Consider the following 27,858-nt stretch of genomic DNA (forward strand, 5'->3'; position numbering starts at 1 on the left):
AATGGGAGCTGTGGAGGACACAAGGCATATTCAGGTGTTAGGTGCTCTCTCCGTCTTCCACCACCAGGTCCAGTCCCTGCCTTGAACTGGAAGAGACCCAGAAACAAGTGAAACATCTTGAGATGGAGCTGATCACGGACCAGACCTCTTGGTTGTTGCTCAGGCAGTGCTCCACCAACATGAGGGCCTTGCCAGCTCCTGTGATTGTGTGCTGCAGGTTGAGGTCAGGTGGCGTTTGCCCCAAAACTGAGGTCCCCTGAGCGTCCCAGTTCTGGGAGAGGTAGAAATGGAACTAAATCATCCCCACCTTTTGGGGTAGCTGGGAAAAGCTTGAAAAAAAGGCCTTCTTCAAGAGAAGAGTTTAGGAGGCAACCTTTATTGTATTCAAAATCTCGTAACTTTAAGGCTGATCTCATTATCTGTGGAGATGAGTCACGGGTTTTTGAACGTGTGTGGGTGGCAACATAAAAATTTCATCTGAGTAAGGAGAGTGGGGTTTGGAGAGTGGGCAGTTGGTACTTTCTCTCATCCTCCCACATGAGACAGTGTCACTTCGAAAGGTGATGGAGTGAATCATTTCTTCTCCTTTCCATGGCAGATCTGGCTGAAGCATGTGTGCACAGCCTGTCCCTGTCATTTGACACTCGTTTAACACAGACCTTCAATGTTTATCTCAGTGGGCTTTCTGCTAAGGGTCTCCCAGCAAGAGGGGCTTGCAGGCTGGGAGCGGGGTCTCTTCATCACCTTCTTGGCCAGGAGCATCTCCTCCACCTGGTGCACACGGTTAATTCAATGACTGCTGGAGAGATAAAACCATACTGTGATAATTAATCAAAATGTACGGGTACGTAGGCACTCCATCGGCACTTGCTGCGCCTTGGGCTTATTTCACTGTCACTTGATAATGCACTTCTCATCCTGTGAAATACAAACTTGGGTGGAGCTTCCCTTTTCACCCCTTTGATTGTTCATCTGGAATCCCAAGGGACTAGAAATGAAATACATTGGCTTAAGTGATGTTCCCCAGATCAGTAACTGGATCCTGGGAGGATTCCCTGGGGCAGTTTTCCACCAGGTGGGAAGAGGGATGTGTCTCGCTGCACTGACCCCTGCTAAGGCAAGCACATGCTTGAGTCACTTACTTATTTTTATTTGTGTGATTTGGCGCAATAAATCACGCTCGTGTTTCCCAGTCTGCCCTGTGCAGCAGTCCAGACGCTTTCCCATCCCATTTTGAAGTGCAGCCTCGAGGCTCTGCATCACCCTGCGCTGCCTGCAGGCACTCAGAGCAAAGCAAGCTCTGCCCAGGATTCACATACCTGTCCTCACCCATCGGCAGCACTGGCCTCTGCATCTGCAGCAGTCACCCTAGCTGGGGAAGGTTGCACAGGCATCCCCTTTCTTGCCAAAAGGTGAAAAGCAGAAAGGACTTGTCCTGTGGAAAGAAATAGGCCTCTACTCAGCTTCCTGAAAAATATTCTCCAGTGAGAAATGGAAACATTAAAGCATGCAAATTATTCCTTGAAGAAAACAGTCTATTTGGAAAGAAAAAAAAAAAAAAAAAAAAAAAGAACAACAAACCCACTTTTCAAAGATTTTTATAGTTATAGATATTTTGGCCTTGTTTTTCTAGCTCATTTTTCTGTGAATGAGAACTTAAATGAATCAATTCCATCTTATCCTAACTGATATTATTTATGTTTCTATCTGGCCAAGGTAGATGGAAGCCCATCATTTTAGGCGCTGTCTGGATAATAGCAAAGCTCTAAGTTTAGCACTTGCCAGCAACATGCCTAGAAATAATCCCTAAAAATCATGAAACAGAAGAATATACTCACTTCTTCCAGTACACAGAAGTTGTCTGCTTTTGGATACTTATCAAAATAGTTGTTCTGGAATAATTACTTTGGTAGGAACATTTGTGTTCCAAAATAAGAGTCTCAGTTTGCCATTTACCTTAACACAGCTTGGAAGCTCATTTCCACATATCTCGCGTTAGGCAACTTCTCACCAAGATGGCTACACAAGGCCATGTGTAATAACACTTCCTTCTCACGCTGGATCGTACGCCCCAGGATTTCCAGGTCTTTGACAGTTCACAGCACATTAAGCGAGGTGATTAAGTGCTATTTAATCTCTTTGGTACAGATGGGTAAAACAAGGCAGTAATTGGTGAAGCAACTCAAGGTCTTGCTACAAACTGGGGAAGGACCCAAAACCATCGGATTTGCTTTGTTTTCACCACCCAGCACAGCCCAGTCCATCACGTGTCCACCAGGGCAGTGGGGAACTGTGATTCCCTCGCTCCTCCCCAGCACCTCTGTGCTTTGGTGGGGCAATCACATGCAAATGCACACGCGTAAACACATGGAGAAGGTTGCTTGATCCGCCTGGCTTGCCTGGCCTAATTGAAAGCGTAGAGGTCTGTTGTGGTGCCTGTTGCTATAAACACACGGGCAATTTGCACAAGTATGTGACATTGTAAAAGTTCCTGAAAGATTTTATCTCGTTGATCTTGGCTGGAAGCCCTTTATTCACAGAGAAATGCCAGGTAGAAAGACAATAAGCATGTATCCATGTGTATATTTTCAACTTCCTAAAGGCCATCAAATTGGAAAGGGAGTGAGTTTACTTTACGCAAACATCTTCTGACTTGAAGACAAGGTAACCCAGGAAAAGCCTTTCCTTCAAAAAAAAATATTGTGCTTGTTGGTGTGACTCTGTGCAGATTGTCTGGCAGATCTTTAACAATCTCTTGTACCTCTGAGTTATTTTGATTTTAAAATATTAGCTCATAACCAATCTTAAGCTGTCAAAACTAAAGGATTGTACAAAATAGCTTCAAGGTTACATAAACAGAGTAGCTGGGAAGTGATTCGGCAATGCGCATTCATCTCAAGAGCACAAGGCATTTATTTTTTAAAGAAATTTTCCACCCGAACACTGGCCCTCTTTATTTTGGGAAGCACGGGTTTGATGGGATTGGAATACTCTGTGTAAGTAGAAGGAAGGTCAGATGGCAGAAGACAAACTGGGCAGAGGAAGGCAAAAAAAAAAAGGAGCTGGGGCAGCAAATGCCAAGCACACGTTCAGTGAGTTTTGTGATGAGAAACAACTGGGGATGGGTGGGAGCTGAGAGAGGCAAGTGGTATAAATTATGGTGTGCTTATACTAATGGGGTAAATAATTGGGCGGTTGGGGTGGGGGAGAGGAGCATGAGCCTTCAAGCAGGCAAAAGCTGGGGGTAAATAGGGGAGGAACTGCTAGAAAGTTCACCTGGTGTAGGGTATCAGGGGAGAGGTGGAGCTAATGGCAGATGGGGTAGGAGATGGTGGAGGGTGGACAGGAAAGAGGGGCTGGTGTTTGGGGTGGGAGTGAGCTTAGTGGCGGAAGAATAGGACTGAAGTGGAGGAGCAGAGGTGGGGAGAGAGCAACTGGGAGAGCACAGAGCTTGTGGTGGGACAGGGAAAGGCGAGGGGCAAGGAGCGTGTTGTGGTGATAGGGCAAAAGCATTAAGGGCACGCATGGTAAAATCCTCCAGCCCTGAGGGCTCATTGCAGTAGTCCTCCTCCCTCCTGGAGCAGGAAATCTTATTGCACAGGGATGTGGGCAAGGGTGAGCTGCCCCTTAGGCCCAGCACACATTATCCCACAAAAATCAGCAGGACTTGGGGTAACAAGCAGTGTTGCTTGTCACAGTGCCCTCCTGAGCCAAGGCTTCAGCTGTTTTCTCTCCTTCCTTCTCCTCATTATTTTTGCTGCATTTTTTTTCAGCCACAAAGCTCTCTGAGCCACTAACTACGTTCATTTAATATTTGTGCAGCTTCCTAGGTGCTTACAAGAGATGTGTGTTTATATTGACCCTAATTCAGCAAAACACTAAGCATGTGCCTAACTTTCAGCAACTGAACGGGCCAGCAGGACTATTGTGTGATTAAAGCCAAACATAACTTGGTGTCTATTCTGTAGAGGGCCTACTCAGCTAATTAGTTAAATCTTCTACAAAAATTCACTAGGACTCTTAATAAAGCAATGGTCTGCAAACAGCTGTTGTGTGACTCTGCCCAGGTCACATTATCTTGTTTGCAGTTTAGATGCCTGAAATATCTGACAACTTCTTCCTTGTCTGGAGTTTAATTGTTCACGATAAACTCTCACTCCTTCCCCAGAAAGGCATACTAAAGCCACCAAACATTAATTGATTTAAATACGCGTGGTACCTACCAGGTAGATGCGGTAAATCACAATTGTCAGGTAATTAAATGCTACCCGTAAATCACATTGGAGAATGTGAACCAAGCATTCAGTGTCAATGCTTTTAATTAATGCTGTAAAACAATATTTCAGGCTTAGATCTAGTTGTACAAGGCAGATAACGTATCAAATGATGGCTAATAAAATCTCAGCCGTGGATATGGCACTAATGACCAGTAGCCGCTGTGATCTGGATACCCCGGTGGCACCCCAACAGGTGGCCCGCTGCGAGCGGCGGCATGCAATGTTATTGCAGGGGGATTATGAGTGGTCATTATACTCTCATTGCTCGTGTAATGCTGGATTAATTAACCAGCAAGCAGAATTATCTCCCCCCAGATTCATCACCTGTTAAAATGTAGCAGCAGGTCATGGAGGATTAGGCTTAGGGGCCTGATTCTGCCCGTCCTTTTGGCTCCGGTGCCCGTGTTGGTTGGTTTGCAGCCCTGGAAGGAGCTGTGTGTTAGGGAAGTGTTTTACAAGATGTAGAGAAAGGGTCAGATCTTAAAACAATGCTATGGAGCATGACACAGTGTTCACAGAGGAGTTCTGGTGATTTTGCAAATCTCTTTTTACTAAACCTGTTTACTTTCCTGAAGGTCTCAGAAGGGAAGATGCTGATGGCTCTGAGCACCATTTCTGTTGCAGGAAGAGGAGGCAGCCAAGCTGTTTTGTGCCTGGTGGTGGTGATGCTCGAGGGCTGGGGGTCAGGCAGGCTCCCCAAGCATTGTGGGGCAGGACTGGTGCCCGTGTGTCAAGGGCAAGAGCCCAGAGCTCCCTCGCCGAGTGACACGTCCCAAGTCCTGCACGCCCTTGGCAGGGTTCTGCCCAGCTCACAGCAAATCCCACTCTGTGCAGAGAGATTTGGGGATGGATCAGTGAGTGGAAAACCTTTGCTTACAATGTGGGGAATGGCCCACAGCTGTCCAGGAGCAGGGCTCTGCTCTGGACTTCACATGTGATACAGGGAGGTGAAACCTCCAGGGTAATTGAAATTTGTTGCATTTTAGAAGTAATTTGAGCATTTTATTGAAGAAAAGAAGTGTCCTCTTCAAAAAAAGTATTGCTTGTGCATCTATGTTAACAGACCTTTTTGTTTTTCAACAACAAAAAAAATCATTTTTAAAGCAAAAATCATTGCTGGTAAGTGAATGTTTTGCTGATAAAACCATTAACCATATTTTTTTAACCTAATGAAACACCAAATTTTGAGAAACGGTCAACGCAGATCACTTCAAAATGCTCACATTTCATAGGAAAGGAATGGAAAAAAAACTTAAACTCTAAACCAGTTCTTTGCTTTCTTCTGTTACCTCCATACTCTCCCGTGCTTTACAAACTGCCCTCATCCCACAGAGCATTTCAATTCCATTAGCACAGTGTTTCCCAAAATAAAGTATTTCAGCATTTCTAGGGGCTGCTAAGCTGGTCTTCTACTTAAATTTATATCTAATCAGTGGTCTTGTTCCTTCTTTTCTCTCAGATACTTAGTTATTAAACATACCAAAATATTCTTTATAACCCACTTACGTGCAAATTATCCGTAATTTATGAAGGATTAAGGCTTACCTAAAACACACTGCTCCAGTCCTTTATCCATTATGACCCGTATCCATTTTGAATTTGTCCTAAAAGTGCTTTTGGCTCGCATAGCTCCCAGTGGGAGGAAGTTTAAGTTCAGACCCAATTTATCGCGTCCTAAATGCATGGTTGGAAGGAGCCAACATCATCACTCAAGATTTCTTGCAGATCCTGGCAACTTTGCAGTGCTCCAAGACCATTGTTTAAAAAAACAAAAAACAAAAAACAAAAAACACTTGTGCAAGTGAAATCCTGTCTCTATGATGTTCACAGCCAAATTTTAGTTGGTGGTTTGGGAGTGGGCTTTAAATGTGGTGTAGGTCAGGTTGGGTCAGGAGTGGGGGATGTTTCATGGCACCGAAATGGGGGTGAGTGGCATGGAGGTGCTGTGGAGCTGAATTTCAGCACCTTGCCTGAAGACAGAGATGTGTCTAACCCATTCCCGGGAGCAGAGACAAACTCCTTGCCTTCCCAAAGTGAGGACACACAGAGAAACTGCCCCGTTAGTCCCATTCCCAAGGCACAGACTGAGCCAACAAGGTTCTGGGCTCTTCTAACTCTGAAGCTCTCCTCTTTCCTCCCGTCCTTGCAGGGATTTGGCCACTCGTCCCCCCTCCACAGATCCCTGCTGCTGGGCTTGGCGATAAAACACACAGCAGATGACAAGGCATGGGAACCAGCGAGCATCGCCTGGCAAAGTGGGTAATTTATGGTCGTCTTTGGAAATCACAGAGCCGGGCTGTGTGTAAGCGGCGGCACAGGTGGAAGCGGCTATGCTGGGAGGGGATGAGTAAATCATTTTTTATCAAAAGGGCTATTTTGTCAGCAGGTCTATTGCAGTCTAACCTCAGCAGAGTTTGTTTAGACACTGGGCTCGGAGTGGGCTGGATGAGCAAGGGTATCACTGCATTTCCTCTTCTGCCTGTTTAATGGTGGCGTTGGGACGTTTGTTTTCACGCTCCTTCAGAGCTGCTCCACCGGTCCTCCTGCCTCAGGGGCAAATGGGAACAAATGTGCTTTGTGTGGTTTCTAGATGACTGTCAAAATGCCATGGGATAAATATGAGTTGGCTGGAAGGGAAAAGGGCTCCAGGAAAAAAAAAAAAAAAAAAACAGATAACTATTTTTTCCCTGATCCGTGATGCCTTTGTTTTGTTTCTTGATGTGTTGGTTGGTACATTGCCTGGTGCTTGCTTACTGCTCGTCTTGCCAAGAGGACATGAACTGTTTTCCTTTTCCCTTGATTTTGTTTTTATTTGCTTATTCCTTTAGTATCCCTGGGTGAGGAAAAGGTGAAACAGTCCTCTGGCTTTCGAGATGGCTCAGGCAAGGCTGGCCAAGAGCATCTTACATTTGAATGGAGCTTTTTTTCTCAGCTTCATTGCTGACCTTAATTTGTGATGCTGGAGTTGGATGCCATAATTAGGATGGGTCGACTAGGACTCAGTAGGTGCACAGAATATAAGGTTTGGGAGAAATAAGTCTTGGGTTCTTTCTTGCATTCCTGCTGATCCACATGCTGTTCCAGATACATTTTCTAACTTTTCTTCTAATTGCCACAAAAAGCTGGAAAATAATTGTGTGCATTAGCTGCCATTTTCCTTTCATCTCTCTGCTCCCAGCCTCTCTCCTTCTTGCACATGTGAAGGCTGTGTGTTCTGCATGTGTGTTCAGCTCTCTGAAGGGAGGATTGTTTGTTTGGGTTTGGGTTTTTCAGTGCTTGGCAGAACCAGAGCTCTGGGTTCCCCAATAAACATAACAAATAGGAGTACTGCTGATGCTCTGTCACTTCAGGAAGTGGGGCATGAGGAAAACCTCTTCCTGCAGTGAGCTGAGCAATTTTAGCATGAGCACTGGCAGCAGCACTGCCAAGCAATGCAGGTAATTTTGTGGCTGCAATGTGACGGTGGGACCTCTCCTCTCATTTGTATTCTCCTCCATTTCCCTGCTCTTTTCCCTTTCTTTTTTCTTGTTTGCTCCAAATCCCCTGACAGCAGAGCAGCAAAATAAAATGAACACAGCCTCAGTGGCTTTCCCCTTGCCTTAGCAAAGCCAACCCCTGCAATGTGCTCAAAGGCAGCTGGAGCAGGGAGGAGATGGGGTGCTGCATGTCACCCCCTAACAGCTCCCAGCCCCTGAAATGCTCAGCAGCAGGCTGGCAATAATCTCCCATACAAGCCAGCAGGATGCTTTCAGTATTTTAACGCAGCCTGCTGTTCTGGAGCTCAGGCAACAACTTGGGGCTGCTGGAGGTGGCAGCCCCACGTCCCCCAGGTCAGGCACTACCCATCCCCTGCGCCTGTGTCACATCTGGTCTGCACTGCAGGGCTTACTCCGCTATAGGGCTGGATAAAATAGCTCACAGAGCTTAATTGTTCTTCCACAGAGCTAAGCATTTACACCCCAGGGCTTAATTGTTCCTTTGTGCTGATTGCCCAGTTGCACTCCAGGGCTTCCTGTGGATTTTGTGGGCACCATTTGTGGAAACAGAGGCACAGGGACAAATGGAGCAGCAGCAAGGGATGAGCTGGCTTTGGCTCCCCCTCTCCTTCCCCATTTCCCGAGCCCTTCTCTCTCCAGGCACGCGTGTTGAGACAACTCGCAGCGAGCTAGGTGAGAAGCTGGCAGAGCAGCAGCTTAAATCTCAATTACCTTCCTCCTCGTTCATTTGCGCAGGATCCTTATCTCTCCCCATGTAACTCTCTGTATTTAATTATATGCAATGATAATGCTTCACACACTAAGTGCATTATTAAGCAATTCTTAAGATAAGTAGTTTTCTGGATCCCCAATTATGATTAGATATTGGCAATCAAGCTGTCTTCCAGTCTCACTCCTGAGCTGCCCTGCCAAAAACAGTCATGTTTGGTAGGTGAGACACGAGACCCGTATGGGAAGCTGCCTTGTGAGGAGAAATCGAGGCAAAAAGTGTTCATGGGTACAAGACAGATGTGGCCACTCACATCCCTGTTTCAGACAATGACCTGGGGGTGGCCTTGCTGTCCCAGCAGACTGGCTGGATGCAGAGGTGCAAGGTGTGTGTCCTCCACCAGGACTATGCAGCCTTGGTCATGACTTGAGTTGTGGAAGCTGTGAAGCTGCCACAGCTCTCAGGTTTTGAGGCTCCCTCTTCAGTCTTCACTGTGACAGCCAGGATGGCAGCAGTCTCCTTTACAGCCATCCCTCAGGACTTCAAGGTCTGAATCTAGAAATGAGTGGAAGTGAGTTTCTTCCATTTCTTCCCATAGTGTTTGTTCCTTGATCCTCTAGCCATCTTCACTGAGTTCATCTGCTCCCTCCCTTTAAGCCTGTGCACCTCTGGAAACCATACCTGAGCTGGGAAGATGAACTTGGTGCTTTCCAACTTGATAAAGGCTTCCCACCACCTTTCATTTCATCTAGGTTTATCCTTCCTTGCCTTCCTAGTTATCCCTCCCAAATACTGGCTTGCTTTGCAGAGCAGGGATGGATCAACAGAGTGATCTGGTGAGTGCTTCTGGACCCCGATACCCAGCAAGGGGATGCAGGCGGGCTCTAAGGATGGTGGCACCTCTTGCAGTGTTCTTCCTCTTTTGCCCACATGCAGTACAGCATTTCTGGTGCTGTCTGGGGCTGTTTCCTTGAGGTCTCCTTGTCAGAGCAGTGCCTACCCCTGCCCGCGTGAGACCCGCTGTGCTGGCAGCCAGCATATCATTGCTGCACTACAAAGGGCAAGGGATTATGGGGATTCCTCTTAATTCTGTACAGGAAAATGCTGTTTGTAAGTGTAATTGAGAGGATGGCTTTGGAGTCAATGACTATGAGCTTATGTTGTAGATGGATCGTGTTTCACCTCTTTCAAAGCATTTAAGAGCTTACCAGAAAAACAAATGTCATTGCTCAATCTGTGAAGTGTCTATATGCAACTTGCTGTCTCAGTTCCTTCCCTTCAAGATAAATTGGAAACAGATTTATTTCATGTCTCATACTCTCTGAAGGTTACAGTTGCCCCCTCCTTCAGTGTTGATGCATACGTGTGTATTTATGTATGTGTGTAAAGCGATAGCCTATGACTTGACGGTGTAATTGCTAAGGGTGCTTTCATCCACTCTCCGAGTATTCCTGGTGAAAGAAATATTTAATCGTAGTTGTTCATAGGAAATCTTTAATCTTAGCTTTGCAATATATATGCTTCTATTAATTGCAGAAGGACAGATTCTCTGGCGGCATAAAGGAGTAGGTGCTCAGTGCAGTCAGCCAGGCTGATTTACCCTGTCCAGAGAACATATTTTTTTCCCTGCCCAAGTATTCAGTTATTATTAGCTGAATCTTGACTCTTAACCCTTTGACTTTAAAATGCAAATGTATGGGAACAGCTTGGATAGCCCCCAAGAACTTTTCCACCCTGTATTTGAGAATTGTTGGACATCAAGCCTGGTTCTGGGGCTGTCAAAACTATAGAGATCTATATAAAAGACTTTAAATGTTTGCAGCTTGCAAGCATTAATCAGGAATTGGGGGATAGAAGGGCTGCAGGTCTCCAGCCAGGGCGAGCATCGCACTCCCAGTGCCGTTTGCATGTTGCCTGCAGCAGCAGCACCCACCCTGTCCAGTGCCCCAGCAGGGCTCAGCCATCACCGCCCACAGAGAAAGAGCCAGGAGCCCTTGCTGGCAACCAAATCATTGGGTAAAGCACCCCGCTTCCCTTCAGGAGGAGTAAGGATTGAGAAACAGCACAGAGGGTAAGCAGATAGTGAGCAAAGAGCTTCGCTAATGTTCCCCAGTGTGCCAACAATAATATATTTTCTGCAGTAATACTTTGCATTTTGCTAGCACATTTCTTCATGCCTCTCATGGTGTTCTGTGAGCAGTAATTAATTACAGTCTCATTACATCTCTGTTAGATCCATTTATTTATTTATGAAGAACTTTCCATCCCCAAGCACTCTGGAATCTGTTAATCACCGAAAGGCAAACAGCGTTCCCCTGCGCCCAGAGCCACGAGATCTGCTGTGAAAACGCATCCGCTGCTGGGCTGGGGATAAACACAAAGAGGGCTCTTGTGAGCACAGCTCCAGGCTGTGATTTCAGTCAGGGTTTGACTCTTGCTTCTACTCCACATTTCTGCAAACCAGGTCTCTCTAAACTGTCCATGGCAGAAACAAGCTTGTTTTTTTGGGGCTAGTGAAGAGGAAGAAATGTTCTGTCTGAAACACTGTGCTCTGCACTGCAATTGATACTAATTTGCTTCAGAGCAAATTAAAACAGATTACTTAAAACCACAGCTGTGGTTTATGAGGAAGGGGACATTTCTTACGCTGTGCTTGCAGAGCTTGGGCAATTGGTTTTGTGTGGCATTGCCCTGCTGCTGCTTGTAGCTCTCACCTACCCGCTTTTACTGAGGGAGGTGAGGAATGCTAGGAGGAGAAGTTTTGGCTGACAGCAAGCAACGAGCCAAACAAAAATAAGAGCAGGATTTCTGGTTTGACTTTATACCATCTCCTTGCCATGAGATTTTAACAGGCATTTCAGTAGATAGGAGCAGGGCTTGGCAGACTGCATGGTGGATGGCATCTCCAGCTGTGAAATACCCTATCAGTGTGGGCATCGCTCCTGGCTTTGGGAACACGTTTAGTTCTCTTTGCTTACCCAGAGCAACCAGGCTTTCCCAGGAGATACCTGACCTCCCTGGTGGTATTCAGAGAACTTTGCTGTCCTCTGACCAGGAGGCAGGAAGCCTGGCCAAACTCCTCTGCTATAGACCAGAATCTCTGCATAAGTTCCTGGTGAGAAGAGTGAGCTGGGCAATGCTGGGATGAAGCTGGGCCATGATGGGGCTGTCCCAGGACTTGAGCGCAGAAGGTCCAGCCGTGCCCCCCAGCCACTCTCACCCCTGGCCGTGGTTCTCCTCTAGCACTAACAGATCTCCTCTGCTCGTCTGAGCGAAAACACGCTAAAAGGCACCACACATAAGTAATTAGCTCCCATGAAACTTTCCACCATTAAGAACAATGGCTGGCTTAGTTCTCATCTGATTGAATTAATGATATTCTAACAAGTGATGGTTTTTTCCTTTTAAATTTTCTCATTTGGAAGGAATTGCTCGTCGTAAATTACACACATAAAAATTAGGCCGGTGTTTTGTATTGTTTACAACAAGCACTTCAGGGTTATGGATGTTACTCATTGATTTATAATGTTTAATTTTTTCCCCGCCGTTCAAGCTCTCCATAAATCAAGTGGAGATGTCAACTCTGTGTCAACATTTCAGTCAGCCTGCAAGTTGCGGGCAAGTTGGGACAGCAGATCTCATGGAGAAGGTTGACTCTTCTCCTCACTGTCTTTCCCATTTTGATGAAACAATAAGAAGGTGAGGCTGGCACTTGTCAGTTATTTCTGAGTCACATTTCATTAGGCCTTTTTCAAACACTCCAGAGAACAATGTTTGAAGCAAGTGATCCAAACAGCTCATGTTCCCGCTTGTGCACTTGTGGGCTAGGGCAGCAGCTGCCGTGGAATTACACTGGGAGGCTCAGCAGGTGTCTGATGGTCCTGGACCGGATCCGGATGATGTCAGGCAGCTCTCATCCTGGCAGGCTCCTCTTCCCCGAACCCCAGCGAGCTCCTGGGGTCATCATTTCGAAAGCCTGAAGAGGCTGGTTGTTTTACCAAGGCACCCCATGAGGTGATGGGACTTCCAGGAGCGTCTAAGGCAAGCTGGGTGCAGCTCTGGATGTGCCAGTGACCCAGAGTAGGTGCTTGGGTGAGCCCCAATAAAGGGAAGATTCAAGGAGTTTCAGCAAACAGCATGTGTCGTCAGTGAAATGAACAGGAATTAGGGTGCTAAGGACCCATGAGAGTCTCTGCAGAAGTTTTCTTCATAGGGTAAGTCTTTGGAAATCTAGGAAGAAAAACATCCTTTCCCCAGAGATATAGCTTAGAAGCACCGCAGGCTTGGTGAAGAATATCCAGAAATGTGGATAACTTGTAAAGTTCCCTACTTCAGGGCAAAACTGAGTACTGCTGGCCTCTCTCTTGGGTCTACTTCCAGGTTTCTGCAGAGCCCTCGGCATTGCTCTGCTGTCACAAGGGCACCTGGTGTCCACCCCAAAACCTCCTGACCAGTGGTCACAAGACTGGCAATGTATCCCACAGAGTCCAAATGAGGTTTTTCTGGAAATGAGGTCTGCGCTTACTGGGTTTGAAGTCAAAGAGAAGGATGGAGTCACCAGGCTCACCGTAGGCCAGGGGATGGCAGTCCCCAATTTCTGCCTCCCACCTGCCCCGTACCTACAACAGGCACATTAGGAGGAGCCAGGCCTCATGTTAAAACTAAAGTGCCCAGCAGATGCAGGTATGTGTGTGTGGGGCTATCTCTCATAATTCCTGCCTACTCCATGCCTACACTCGGCAGGCTTATCAGCCTGCCACTTTCCTAAGCGATAGGGCTCGCCCAGTTGTAATAACAAAAGTAAATAAATACATTTTAATGATCCGATGCTGGTAATTAACGAAGCTGAAAAACAGATGTCTCCCTGAAGAGCTCATAAGGCATCCTATTGCATAAGCTCACCCATTATGTGGATATGAGTTGATTATTAAAAGAAAACATTTAGCAAATGCAGAACAGGATATTCATCTGCTATTACATAATGGTAATAAGCAATTGAATTCAAGCAGCGATAGTCTTCCAGCCCTTACCGAATGCCGAGTGAAGTGTATTTATGGCCTCCGATGTGAAATAGTCCTCCTTGTTTTTCCAAGACGAGAAGAGATCTTTCAAGAGATAATAAAGAAAATAGACTCTAGTTGCTTTAACATGAAGCAAGATGAGTCCTCCGGATTAGTTTGGATTAGTCTGTTGCTAGTGGCATGGAGGTTTGGCTCTTGGCCATTTATTCACCTAGAATACGTACAGCTAATTGGAAAAGCACCTGCGATGAGATGTAGCTCACCACCTGCACTTTGCTGAAATAAAATAAGCCTACATAATTGACTACATTACCTATTAATGTTATGAAATCACCCCCAGGCATTTTTATTATTATTATCATCTCCTCCCGCCTTCCCCCTCCCCAAGCTTTTATGAATCAAACTTTTGTCTCTTGCTTTTTCCTTAGAAGCCTCAGGATTGTGCCACTGTATCAAGACCAGGGCTGCTGCGACTGACTTGCTTCTCCCTGCAGGGGAAACCTGGGAAATTAATCCTCCTTAGTAGGGAGAAGAAATAGTTTGACATTTACCTGCTTGTTCTTGTGAGGCAGAGCCTCCTCTTGGTCTCTCTCCTTTCTCTTTCCCCCTGCAAAATCCGGTGGGAGCTTTTGACTGCCCCGTGTGGCTATTGGGATAACCCCGGTTATGATGATATAAAACTTCTCGTTGTTTTTTTTTGGCAAACTGCACAGGGTGGACTTTGCCTACACCCCGTGAGCAGGAGATGTTTGGAGGTTGGTGTGCTCAGTTGGTTTAGAGGCAGGTGGGCTCCATGCCTCTTAGTGATTGCATTTTAAATACATTGGTTGTGTCATCCCTTGCCGGAAGACCTTGTGCTCTGATCTGCAAAGAGGAGATACAAGGAATGAGTGACAGCAGGCACCAGGAAGGGGAGGAGTCAGACCCAGGTGGGCATGTGGTTCTGGGTCTTGTGTGCTCAGCACAGCACAGCACAGCCTTGCTCATGGCAGTGGCCAAGGCTTACAAGGATTAAAAACCTCAGACAAAAACCTCTGTTGCTGCTTAATTGCTAGGGAAATGAAGATAGAGATAGGAAGACTCATGGAGAAGAGCCATAGGAAATTCCTCCTGTTTTATCTTCTCCCCCTCCTGGCAACTTCGCCACAAACTTGAACCAAGCTCAAATCAAACCATCTCTGTGCAGCTCTGAAGAACCACATTAAGAGTCTCAGGGCATTTCCTGATTGTAGAGGAGAGCAGCCCCAAACTCCTGTGGTCAGAGACACCATGCCAAAACTTGGGCCTGATTTCCAAGGTGAGTGGCAGAACAGGGAATAAAATGTAGGAGCCAAGTTTGTTCCTGAGGTAGCCTGTTTAGCTTTGCTCCAGTTGCCAAACTTTCATCCTCAGCATGAGCAGCTGGAGATGTTTTGGGCTTCAGCTGGAACAAGCAAACCCAGTTGTTCTTCGCCATTTCAAATCACAAAGGGAAAGTGTATAATTGTTGTTCCTGGTTTATAATTATTGTTGTTCTGTATTGATAATTACCCTCATGACTGCATGTACGATTGCATCGCTTTTGGATTCAATGACCCTACTAAAACTACTGAAGTGCCAAGAATAATCAGGGTCAATGGGAGGACTGGTTAAAACCCCTTTGAGTAGCAAAACAGCAGTAGACAGGGAAAGCTCCTGTCCATGTCGGGTATGTGTGGGAAGGGCTGGAGATAGTGAGTTTGGTGAGCGAGAGCAGATGCAGAGGCTGGGATTTGGGGTTGAAAACATTTGTCCAGATGCAGCAGAGAGATATGAGCTCTTTTGAGCACTGAGCTTGCTAAAGTGGCCCCTTTGGGTGCCCAAGCAAGGAAAACTGCTGATTTATTTTCCTTTCTTTCATTAGAAAAAACAGTTTTCTGTAACTAGATTATTTATATATAAACAGGCCTGCTCTTAACATTGAATGCAGGTCGTGGAGTATTCTCCCATGCAATGTGGTCATGCGAAGTCCCACCCATTGACTCACTGTTTGGGCCAAAGAGGTAACCTTAGTCTGGCTATTCGAGGCTGTGTGTGCAACGCAGTACAGCTCAGCAAACATTCAAGACCAGGCTGTGCTCCAAAAAGCTCCTAATCCAAGGAGGAACTTGCAGCAAGAAATAATGAACTCTCGCCCGAGGGCTGGGGGTAAAAGCCAGAGCTGCGCGGTGCGAAGCTGAAGGGTGTTGGGACTTAGGAATCCAGCTCAGCTGCGGATGGAGCCAGCTGTGAAATACCATTGCCAATCAATCTTCCGGGCTGCACATGTTGCAAGACATCCCCTTTCACTTCCCAGAAGCTGTTTAGACCCAAGGGGTAGGGTCGGGCCCAGCGTTAAGGGACATAGCTGTGATTTCTCGCTGGAGCACAATTTCCTCCCGTCCCACACGGAAATATATCCAGCGGTGAAGAGCCTTCTCAGCCACCAAGCCACAGGGATAAAAGAAATCTTGCCACATACCCTGGGAGGCCTTAATGGGTGAGGGCCCCTCTGCAGCTGAAACGTGCTTGGGTGCACTCACAGGAGGCCTGTGTGGGCTTGCTGTTGGCGCTCGTTGTGTTCCCATTGCTGTCACGATGGCCCCAGCTCAGATCTGCTGGCCACTTGTGCTCCTCCAGACAAGGTCATCCGTGGGAAATGCACTACCACCAACAACGCTTGGATGTCCCCTCGTCTCAGAGCATGTGTGCTTGTGCCAAGCTCCTCTTTGGATCTGAAGTAAATTTATTCAGCTTCTCTATATGTTCCTCTGATTTGCAGTTTGAGGAGTGCACCCAAATATTTGAGGCAGGGACACCAAAGCCAACAGGATCCCAAAGAGCCCAGGACCCTTGCTGGCAGAGCTAACCTTCCACCCTGGGGACACTTAGGACTCATCCAGTGACCCTGGACCTTATCTACAAAGGCACAAAAGATGGGCTGTTAGCTCAGGATTTGCAAAGCATCATGCAGGGCAGCAGGAGATCCCACTGCTCCTATACCCAGAGCCTTGGTGGCTTCTGCAAATCCATCCCATTCAGTTACAGCACTCAATTCCCAGCCTCTCTGCTTGCTCACAATTATTTATTGTGTTGGGTTTGTTTTCCAGGCAAAACAGGAAACAGTTTTGTCTGAGTTTCCTTGCTTTGAATACTGGTGAAGTGTGTGTGTCTATGGCTGCATGCGAGGGAAATGAGGTACATCTCATAATACTGAAACCACATCCAAGTTTCCCACAGTCAAAGCCTACTAAAAATGCAATTTCTGTCCAGCAATGAGAAGACCTTGAAGACAGTGTGTGTGCCATGAATCAGAGCAGATTTACCTCACTGCAAGCTTCCCAGCACCGGTCTGTGGAAGACAGCTCAGGGTGCTCCCAGCCAGGGAGCCACCAGCAGCACTGAGGTACTGAGGTTTAATGCATTACCAGCAGGAAGGTGGCTTCAACAAATACATTTAATCCTGCAATTGCCCAGGGCTAGAGAGGAGCACCCAGGCAGTGCCTGCATTGCAGCTGACCGACAGCTATTTGCCCAGCTGCTCAATGGCCCTTGAGTTTTTCCCCGTCGCTGCCACTGGAACTGCATTTCAGGGCATCTCTGCTGCCAAATCAATTTGCACTGCTCAGGTGCACAGCACTGCAGCAATTCATAGCAGGGAGACCGGAACCAGGCCTCCATGCACCAAGGGCTAAAGGTTTGATAACCCAAACCCTAGCATTGCCATGATAGCTTTTTTCTTCCTGAGGCTCCTAAGTATTATTGCTCTTATTATTTTAATTGACCTCTGAGAAGAGAGCAGTGTCAAAACAGGAGCTCAGATTACCGAAGTTATTATCCTGTTGTGTACAATGAGTGATTATTTTATATATATATATATATATATAAACTCTTTATTTTGCAAAGGCAGCAGTTCAATAAATAATTAATGTTTCTTAATCCTGTAGCTATTTCTCTCACTGTAAAAAATTAATTGGTTTTCCATCATCTGTTTCCCTCTAACCTGGAGGTATCTGGCAAAGCATTCATGCCCCTGCTTAAACATGCTCCTTGTAATCTTTGTCATGCCCATGGTACAGAATCTGGGGGATAAACAAACTAATCAGAGATATTAGAGGCACCTCCAGGAAGATTTAGTCATCGCAACACTTTGCGCTTATGCAGCATCCATCTGTCTGGGAATAATTAAGCCTCTCAACCCCTGATGAGGTAAATGCTGTGCTCATTGGTGTGCAGACTGGTAAACAGAGTCACAGAGAGGTTACACGGTTTGCCCCAGACCACACAGTAAGTCAATGGCACTGCCAAAAAGGGAAGATTTCCCCAATTTCTGTGTCACTATGAGGCCACATCACCTCTGAGACGTGCTGAAAACTCAGGGGCAAATGAGAAGGGGCTGCAGTTTGTCCACCAGCTCCAGGAAGCACCTGGTGTTAACAGTATTAACACTTAACATCTTGGAAACACCACATGTGGACATAGGCGAAAGGCAGAATGGCTGGCTCTTAGGTTGCAAATGCTTTTACACCCCCAAGTGACAAAAAGTAGCTGAATTATGGAAAGGGGGACTAACTCACAGTTCCTGGCAAGCCCGTACTGGATTAAATGCTTACTTCTGCTCTGTCTGCTGGTCATACACAGACAACCTGGCCCACAACCTGCCTTCTCTTTAGTGGGGATACAGCCAGGGATGGAGGCTCAGTTGCAAACACCACACCAAAACACTCTCTCCAGGTCTACTAAGTCCATACCGGGGTTGTCACATCCACTAATCACCCCCAAAAGCCCCATCTGCCACCTGGGGCTTAACTGCTTCACATGTGCAGCCTGTTGCTGCTTAATCCCCTGCCTCTTAGGCCCTGGCCTGCCTCACAGCAACCTCTGGCACTGCCACATCCACCACCATCAGGGAACAGCAGCAAGAAGGTAATTTTTACGAACAACAGGCACATTTAAGACAAAAGTTTAGAGAAAAAGTTATTTCACAGGAGGGAAATAGGACTTGCTCTCACTGCCTGCCAATTTCTTTCAATGCTCCAGGGCTGCCCTCAATCTCAGTCTGTTCCCCAAAGCATCTCTGGTCCCTGCTCTTCTTCCGTAAATGCTATCATCCTTCTGATCTGCTGTATCTTCTGACTTTCACCCCTTTGGCCTCAAACTTTGCAGGCTGATGAGGGAAATGAGAAGCCCTTAAAGCTTCTCAGCTGCTCCTCTAACAACCTTCAAGCATTTGCTGAAGGGTGGCTTTGAGACATTCAGTTTTCTCCCAGCTTATTTCTTCTCTACAAAGCTTCTCGGCTGCTGGCAGATGCAGTTCACCAGGAGAGCACACGGCATTCATAAATCCTCCCTGAGCACTCCTGCACTGCAAAACGCAGAGCAAAGCTCTGCCTGAAGCTCCTGCCTTCCCCTTGAGTGCATCCTCGCAGGTCGTGAGGCCAGCGTGATGTAGCAATGAGCTACTGCCCCCATTTAGCAGGGAAAAACGTGGAACTGCAGAGAGAGAAACAATAACTGCCAGTGAGCTGGGAAATGTGACTTTTGTACCAAATAGTTGATGTCCTGGCTGTTTTCCATGGACTGCGGAGAGATATGCTTTTGGGTCTGGTGGCTCTCGTGTCTTAGTCACTGTTGTTGGCTGAAATGGCCATTGCTGCTGTCATTTCATCAGTGTCATAGAGCTAAAATGCAGCATGAAAGATGCTATTTCAGGCTCCTGTGGTCTTGCATTAACCATTGCTCTTGCTCCCATCTCTCATGGGAGAGCAGGGAGAGATGCTACATGCACGGGCTGGGGACAGGAGCTTGCTTTGCTGCCTGGGGGACTCTCAATCACTGTTCATGTACAGAGTGAGCCTGAAAGAGTTAAATGATGGGAAATGAGAGCCAGTTCAGCCTAGGGGAGCTAGCAAGTACAAGCACTTTCCTAATATGAAGCTTTGTTTAATTACGTCTGATGAAGGCTTCGGTGGGAGCCATCACTGCCATTGCATTTTCTGGAGCAAATTCCTTCCCTTTGATTTGTAATCTGCTAACATCCCTACCGGCCAATCTTGTACAAACAGCCCTACAGGCTGTAAAATCAAATGGAAAATGTGGGCTCACATGGCACAGCTAGAGTCTGAGCTGGAAGGGTGTGACAGGGGAGGCCGGGAGGTTAGAAGGTAAAGATTCATGCTTGAAACTATCTCCACACATGTCCAGACTGAGCTCTCACAGATGTCTAGAGATCAGGTCCCAGCACCCTGAAGCAGCTTGCCAGCTTGTCACAAATTCATAGAATCATGGAATGGCTTGGATAGGAAAGGATAAAGGCCATCAAGTTCCAGAGCCCTGCCATGGGCAGCAACAACTCCAGCTAGGTCAGGTTGCCCAGGGCCCCATCCAACCTGGCCTTGAACAACTCCAGAAATGGGGCATCCACAGCTTCTCTGGGCAACCTATAAATGGGGGTGTAAAATTCAGCTGGACGCTCCCGGTGTCCCCAAGCCCCATGGGGACACTGTATTGCAAGCACGGTTTCCTCTTGAGAGATCTCTGGAATGCTGAATAGGGAGGGACTGAGGCTGGTGCATAGCCCATACGTGATGGCAGTAGCACCTATCATGTGGGATGAGCTTGGGCACAGTCCTCATCCTCTAACAGGAATGTATTAGGGAGATGCATGCCCTAAAAGAACACGTACGCAGTTCTGAAGTGTATACAAAGTTCTGAAAGAAAACGTACACAGACGTTTAAAAAAAATCTTTAAGTACATCAACCCCCATCCCCTCTGGTGTAGATAGCTTTGAAACCAGTGTGCAGTAACTGGTTAATACAGACAAATGATTTTATAGTCAGAAGCGAATGTAATGATTGCCTAGGCCAGCTTCTTGCTAAATCCAGTCCAGAAAAGAATAGATATTAATTCCTATATCAAGCCATTACCATTGGGTTCATTTATAATACCACATTTGAAGAGAAGCCTTGTCTGGAAAATACGCAAAAAAAGCCTCATTCTACATGAACTCTTGATCCAGTGGTTAATTACTTTATCTATTATCACTTACATCTTACTGCTAGTCCCACTTCGCTCTGTGTCCTCAAGAGACTCAGATCATGATCCTGCACTATGTAACCTACAGAGATGGCAGCATTTCCCGGTAGGAGCCGAGAGATCACAGCATCATTCCCCATGGGAAAAAAGGTCTAGGAAACCTCACTGAGACACAGACTGCATAGAATCATCCCGGATATATTTATATATTAAAAAGTAACAGAAATGACATATGATAGTATAAATAACTGCATTTACTCATTAGTCATACTTTGCCTTTGGAATTTTCTTCTTTTATTGCTGTTTTACAGTAGTAGCAGTAGCAGTTATAGTAGGAGCAGTAATACTACAGAGCATCTGTCTAATTACACTTCAGTTTAATTATCACCCTTCCTCATGGCTCCATTCTAATGAGGTCTTCGAGTTGTTACTGCTGATGAAGAACTGGCTTTAGAGGTGTTATCTGCTTCTCACCTGAATAAAAGCCATTCCAGGCAGAGACCAGAGAGGGCCCTTGAAAGGGAGGTGTACAGCCTCTCTCTGAATTGCACACAAAACAATCTGGATTGTGAAATGCCTTTTGGAAAGGCATATTAAAAAAATTAAACAGCCACGGGGCACCCAGGTTGGTGGATGGGTTCCAGAAACATTAGGTCATACATTAATTTTTTTTTCCTCTCTCCCAAAATACTCTCCGGCACTTTTCCAGCAATTATCAAAAGTCACTTTTTATAGAGAGGGTGTCTTCTACAGCACAGCTCTCCAGATTCTCTTCCATTGGCTTTGTTCTCCTCTGATTTCAAAGCTTTTCTTTCTTTATTTATTTTACATTAAGGTGGAATGTCTCTAAAGACAGGAAATCAGTTTTCCCTCCAGATCACCCCAGCTTAAACCAAAATGAACACCCCTAAGGTTCATACGTTACTACCTGAACAAATTATCGTCCCTGGGAGCAGGGCACAGACCTTGCTATGCTTGCTTGGCTTGTACTGTGGCCTCTGCCACTTAGGGCTTGTTTTCTGTTGACATCCTACAGGCTAAATAGCAAGTGGGGAAGAACCTCCTCCTTCTCATCTAAATAATTATTCCCCTGGAAAAACACAGACACAATTAACAGTCATTGTGATGCATTACTACACTGAACAAAAATCTATTACAGATGCAGAGCAATGGCATTGCCTTCAGCCCAGAGAGCGTTGCTGAATGCTGCCTGGCCTGGGAGCCAGTCATGCTGTGCTTTAACATCTGCCTCTAGTCTGGAAATGGAGGGAGGCAAAGTGGCTTAACAAGGACTGTTGGAATCGGTGGCAGAATATGGGGGAAAACCAACAGGGTGGCTGAAGAGCTTAGGCAGCAGGGTCTGCAGTGGGGTCGCGCAGCAGGGTCTGCACTGTGGTAGCACAGCAGGCTCGGTGGTCTTCTCCTGGTGCACGGGAGCAATTCTGTGCAGCAGTCCCACCTTTGGGTTGTTCGTAAAGCATCATGTCCCTGGAGGTGTGATGCAAATGGAAGGGTGACCTCATTCATCCCCAACAGGGAACGAAGTTTACAGACCAAACTGTCGCTGTGTGTCTGCTACTTGCATAGTTTGGTTTCAGAACTTCTAAAGTCAACTAAAGAGCGGGGGGCAAAGTCTTGTGCACAGTCTTAATCCAAGTACTCCTGCTGAGTTTTCTTTAAGGACTGATTATAAGAAAGAGGAGGATTGCTCTTACAATGCTCGAGTACTGTGTTCAGTTTTGGGCCCCTCGCTACAAGAAGGACATTGAGGTGCTTGAGCGGGTGCAGAGAAGGGCGACAAAGCTGGTGAGGGGCCTGGAGAGCAAGTCCTACGAGGAGCGGCTGAGGGAGCTGGGCTTGTTCAGCCTGGAGAAGAGGAGGCTCAGGGGCGACCTTATCGCTCTCCTCAAGGTACCTCAAGGGAGGCTGTAGCGAGGTGGGGGTTGGCCTGTTCTCCCACGTGCCTGGTGACAGGACGAGGGGGAATGGGCTAAAGTTGTGCCAGGGGAGGTGTAGGTTGGATGTTAGAAAGAACTTCTTCACTGAAAGGGTTGTGAGGCATTGGAACAGGCTGCCCAGTGAAGTGGTGGAGTCACCATCTCTGGAAGTCTTCAAAAGATGTTTAGATGTAGAGCTTAGGGATATGGTTTAGTGGGGACTGCTAGCGTTAGGTCAGAGGTTGGACTCAATGATCTTGAGGTCTCTTCCAACCTAGAAATTCTGTGATTCTGTGAATATCTGCCATTGACTCTAGTGCTGCAAGATCTGCAGACTGGCTAAATACATGTCTAACTATAAACATCCACTTCAACCCCAATATTGACAGTGTTGTACCCAAATGTTTTCTAGGAAGTCTGGCAATGACAGAAAGCAGAGATAGAGAGCAACCTTGAATCACCTTCTAACCTACCTGTGCCCTCAATGCAAAGGCAGAGACAACTCTATCTAATCCATGTTTGATACTTGTCTTTCCTATTCTTAAATGGCTCAAATTCCTTATTTCCGTAAGGAATGTATTCTGCTTTTTTAATTATGTTTAGATGTTTCCTAAGGGTCAGCCTGATCCCCTTCACTACAATTCAACTACACTTCTTACTCATCCTATTGAGACTGAAGAGAAGCTATTTCACTGCCTCACTTTAATATTTTGCTTGGCTTTTACGTTTCTCTCTCTCTCTCTCTCTCTCTCTCTCTCTCCAAGCTCCCTTTTCTCAAATGAACAACCCCGTCTTACTCGGTTTTCCCTCAGATGTCAAGTTTTCTAGGCTGCTCATCAATCCTGCTGCTTATTGTTGCATAAAGCAGATGGATGATTGTCCTCAATCCACAAATTGAAATTCTTTTAAATCTAAGTAGATAATTGAAGCTTGTTGGATCAATAGCCCGCGATGATCTAATATATTGACTATAGATAGCTATCTGAGCAGTGATGGGTTAGTCATCAATGCATAAATATAAGGGCAATCTTTTGTGGCCAGAGTCAACCTGTGCCTACAACACCCACATCCAGGACAGCTACACACGTAATTTGGGCTCCTGCTGACTCTGCAAGCACTTGCCTGATGATGGGGGCTGAATCAAACCCAAGCAAACCCCCATTACTCTCCTTAGCTTTGACTACAGACCAAATATGAATTATGCATTTATATCATCCATCACAGAAGACTGTCATAGGGGGGTGAGACAAAAGCTGTAGATTCTCACATTTTTTATATAAGACTATGCCTCTCCCTTAGCAGGGCATTAAAAAGCTTTTTTCCCCTCACCGTGCAACTGCTGTTGCCTAAAATAACTGAGGTGGTCAGAATTACTGCCTCTCTCTCTGATGCCTACAAAGAGAGCCTAAACCTTGAGGCTGAGCAGGGTAGGATGAATCTGGGTACCACTGGGTGCGGTGGGATTTGGGTATGCTTTCACACCTCCAAATGTCCCTGCTACTTCCATCTTTAGTCCAGGCTACATTACCCATCAAGCACCTTTCCACAAGAGCTGTGTTGCATATTTAAAACATCAAATCCAGAAGCTTACAAGCCATAGGGTATCTTCTGCCACCTTAAGTAGGCGGTGAGACATGGGAATCTGAACACAACCCAAATAGCCTGAGATATATCTTATACCATGATGTGGATTTAAAAGAAAGAAAAAAAAATATATATATATTAGCACACAAAATATTAAGTCATTCATATTTTCTGCAATTAATTTATCTGTCATCAATGGACTCATAAACTATTTGACTCTATGACAGCTTGGAAAGAGAAGATGCCAACTTTTCCTGCAGGTGTGCATCTGGTTGGGAAGACATCAGCAATTGTACGTGCAGGGAGGGAGGATGATAGGAGGGAGACAGAGGGGTTGTGAAATAAGATGGGAATGAAAGCGTTGGCAAAAATGCTGGCTAGCTGCATTTGTCCTCCTTAAAGATGGGAAGAAAGGTTTGAGAAGCCCTTGGTTTCTAACAGCCTTCCCAAAAGTAGGTTGAGGGCCCCTTAATGCACAGTTTTATTGATCTGGCTTCAGGCAATGAACCCATAAAAAGAGGCCAGGACACTATAGAAATGGTTTAGCACATTTCTCATATTCAGTGTGATACTTAAAATATGTATTTAGCACCAGAGATCTGGTACTTACATGCCAGTGTGATCATAAATCCTCCTGATTTCACAAGGAGGTAGTTTCCTTTATGTTTTTTTGCATATCTGCTCTTCAGAGCTTCTTCCTTGGCACTTATGTGTGTACCTCCACACTGAGCCTATTTAATGGCCATGAACAAAAAGGCTTTGGGGCTTGGGAGATTTGGAAAATGACACAAGTGAACACAGATTTGATGATTCCTGGTAACGATCAAGTGATGGTGAAGATGGGTGTTACAAAAACCAGGCAGAGTTATGAGTGAGCACCCCATCTCCCACCAGGCTGGGCACAGAAGAAATAACACCGGGATGTCACTAGGTTAGCATATCTCCAGGGTTTTCTCTGAACTGAGGCACCATGGCTTGGAGGAGACATGGAGAGACCTGAGCATCACTTGGGGCTCTGGGAACTGCCCCCCACTAAGCCTTTTGGCTTCATTAACAGAATGAATCTCTGGGTGGGTAAGTCAGAAAGCAGCAGCACTGGCAAGGAAAATGTCCCAAAGCAGGGCTTGGGGCTGGTTTTAAACACAGCATTTTGTATTTGCCCCACATGCACCTCTCTGGAGGATCCAGTATTTCACCCTTGATTTTTTTTTTTAAATAAACTAGTGCCAGCTAATGTTGATCCCCAAGAGACTGAGATACGTTTGCATTCAAATGGTATAAAGGTTTTCTCCTCTCTCCTTGAGCAAAAATAAATAAATAAATAAATAAATAAATAATAAAAAGGTGGGTTGGGGAGGAAAAAGCAAAGCTATTACAGCCACAAAAACAAATAACCTATGTGGAAAAGTTCTGATTTGAAACCTCTGTCAAGAGGAAGAACAGGTAATGGGTCTCAAAGGCTAAAGGAAAACTAGTAGTGAGCCAGAGTCCTGGCTAGCTTTTTGCCCATCTTTTGGCAGAAAATGAAGGAGAAAGGTAAAAGTAGGGGACTACACTGTGGTTTGGGTACCAGAATGGGAAAAAATCTGCAGTGACAAACCAATTAGAGGTTGGACTTATGAAATAATGATTGTGCTTAGTTCCTGCTGAAGCCCAAGCACAGCTGAGGATGCTGCAGGCTGCGAGCTGAGACATTTAAAGTGAATCAGTCTGCCCAGCGAGCTGGCTGTACTGTGCATTCAGTATTAAATGTGTTGCTGTATTGCAGATTTGTTGCCCCCTCTCACACACAAAGCTTAATTTTTATGTGTTACATGACTTTCCATCCTTCTGGGCCAGAAAAGAGCAGGGTGTGTGGGCAGCTAGCCTCCTGCTGTGCTCAAGTTCCACCTTTGTCTGTGTTTGTTACCAGGTGCGATGCTGTCCCGGCTCTTATCGCAGCATGCGGAGACATCTAACGGCCCCGTAACACACTGCAGACAATTAATCATAGCGCACAGCATCTTGCCAGCATGCCTGAGCAGTGACCTGGAGCTGCCACCTCTGCGGAGCTCAGTCCCACAGACAGCAATGCAAGCAAGGCATGAGCTTCGTACTAGCTGCAGCGATGGACTCTGCAACTGGTAACTTGTCACCAGCACACCCACCTCAAAATTCAAGAAGCAAAAGTGTCCTGAGTTGCAGAGGGTTTGAGTTAAATCCCTGGTAGATGTTGCTCTGTGTCATGATTGCAGTGCTTGTATCCAGCTCATGCAACATGTGGTAGGTTAGAGGGGTGATGGAGCGATGACCGCTGTGGGTATAAAGGTGAATCCTTGATTTTGTGTGGCAAAACCCAGGTGGAATGTGTGAGCATTTCCCACTGAGTGCTGAAATCTGCAGTGAAATGTTTTACTCAGCATGTTCAGCTCTAGTGGCACATCCCACCCCTGGAAAGGAATTAATTAAAAATGGGGGGAAAGGGGAAGAGCAAAAAACCAACGCAAGGAATTTTACTCCACAAATACGGAAACATCTCGAACGTGCCACTGGCATGTTGCAGCAGACAGCTTAAGCTGAGAGAAAATTCTTTGGCAGTGACATCAATTCAGCAGTAAGTAATGCATTTTCTAGGGCTGGATTTCAAGTTAAGGTCTCTTTGGTGAGTGGAATGATTGAAAGGTATTTAAAAAAAAAAAAAGAAACCAACAAATGAGACTCCTTTTGTTAGGTTCTCATCTCCTCGTAATTTAAAAGTTTTTTTTTTTTTTTTTTTTCCCTTTTTTTACTACTTGAACTGTGCGACATGTACTGAAGTCTGCTAGAACTGCCTGGAACTTGGCCTTCTTTAGAGCTTGCCACCTAATCCCACACATCTAGAAGCTGACAATAATGTATTTGGATGCTGACTGACTAATCCAGACTTTGAGGATCTTGAGCCCGTTCATGTTCACCCCTTCCACCAACATGCTGGGACCCAGCAGAAACCACAGGCCCTCTGGATGCTGGGGAAGGGGAGCAAGAAAAGGACAATTCTGAGCTGTGCATCCTGGAGAAATATGGCCCAGAACAACCTTTTTGTCCAGTAAATCGTGAAGCTTTCAGCAGTCAGTGGTTTATAGCCTCACTAAGCCAAAACCTGCCTCTGTTTAATAACCCCTAGCGAATCTCTCCTCCAGAAATTGTTGCATTTTTTCATTCTATAATATATATATATATAGAAATTGCCATATTTTTATGAGGGAGTTCTCACTGCCTATGAATTTAAAACTAGCCTGGATAATGCCCTGGTGAAAAAGCAGTAAAAATAGTTCTGTACCATCAAGGGAAGGGCTTAAAAGTTTATTTTCTTGCTGAGTGACTGGAGTTAGGCAAAACCCATCCCCAAAGGTTTCATTGCTGGTGATGCAGCTGTAGGGATTGCCAAATACATACTCAACAGAAGACTAGTTTTCTAAAAATAGTGATTAGATCGTTAACTCTGTCTCTCTCTTGATCCAAATTAAGTCTGAGGACAGATCTGGAGCTGGTGTGAAGGGAGGGGGTGCTGCTGAACTTCCTCTCTGTCCTCTCATATTCTGTGGACCAGGACTTGGAGGAGAACTACAGTGACAAGTGCAGTGACACCACCAGATCTCCATCTTTAAATAAGGTTTGGTTTAGGCCAGGGCACTGCTACACACTAGGGGAAAATGGGGAGAGCCTCAAACGTGGGCTGTTTCGATGCAAATTCATGCATAGGATACTGTGCTTTTGTACAGTCTGCCATGCCTGGCTGCACAGGAGTGAGCAGAGTCTGCCTCTTGCTGGTAAAAGGGATT

General features: G+C 46.0%; 2 long non-coding RNA genes across 2 annotated transcripts; one reads left to right on the forward strand and one right to left on the reverse strand.

The window, feature by feature from the left end:
- Positions 1 to 360: 360 nt before the first annotated feature.
- LOC311422641 lies at positions 361 to 14,415 on the reverse strand. Its single transcript, XR_014685446.1, has 4 exons — positions 14,056 to 14,415; positions 13,514 to 13,588; positions 1,320 to 1,435; positions 361 to 799 (listed from the first exon to the last, which is right to left on the reverse strand). It is a non-coding gene; the product is annotated as an uncharacterized lncRNA (long non-coding RNA).
- On the forward strand, positions 2,553 to 27,144 carry LOC311422643. Its single transcript, XR_014685448.1, has 4 exons — positions 2,553 to 2,664; positions 6,427 to 6,532; positions 25,971 to 26,181; positions 26,855 to 27,144. It is a non-coding gene; the product is annotated as an uncharacterized lncRNA (long non-coding RNA).
- Positions 27,145 to 27,858: the final 714 nt, after the last annotated feature.

This window comes from Aythya ferina (genome assembly GCF_964211825.1).
Source record: "Aythya ferina genome assembly, chromosome: 22".
NCBI lineage: Eukaryota > Metazoa > Chordata > Aves > Anseriformes > Anatidae > Aythya > Aythya ferina.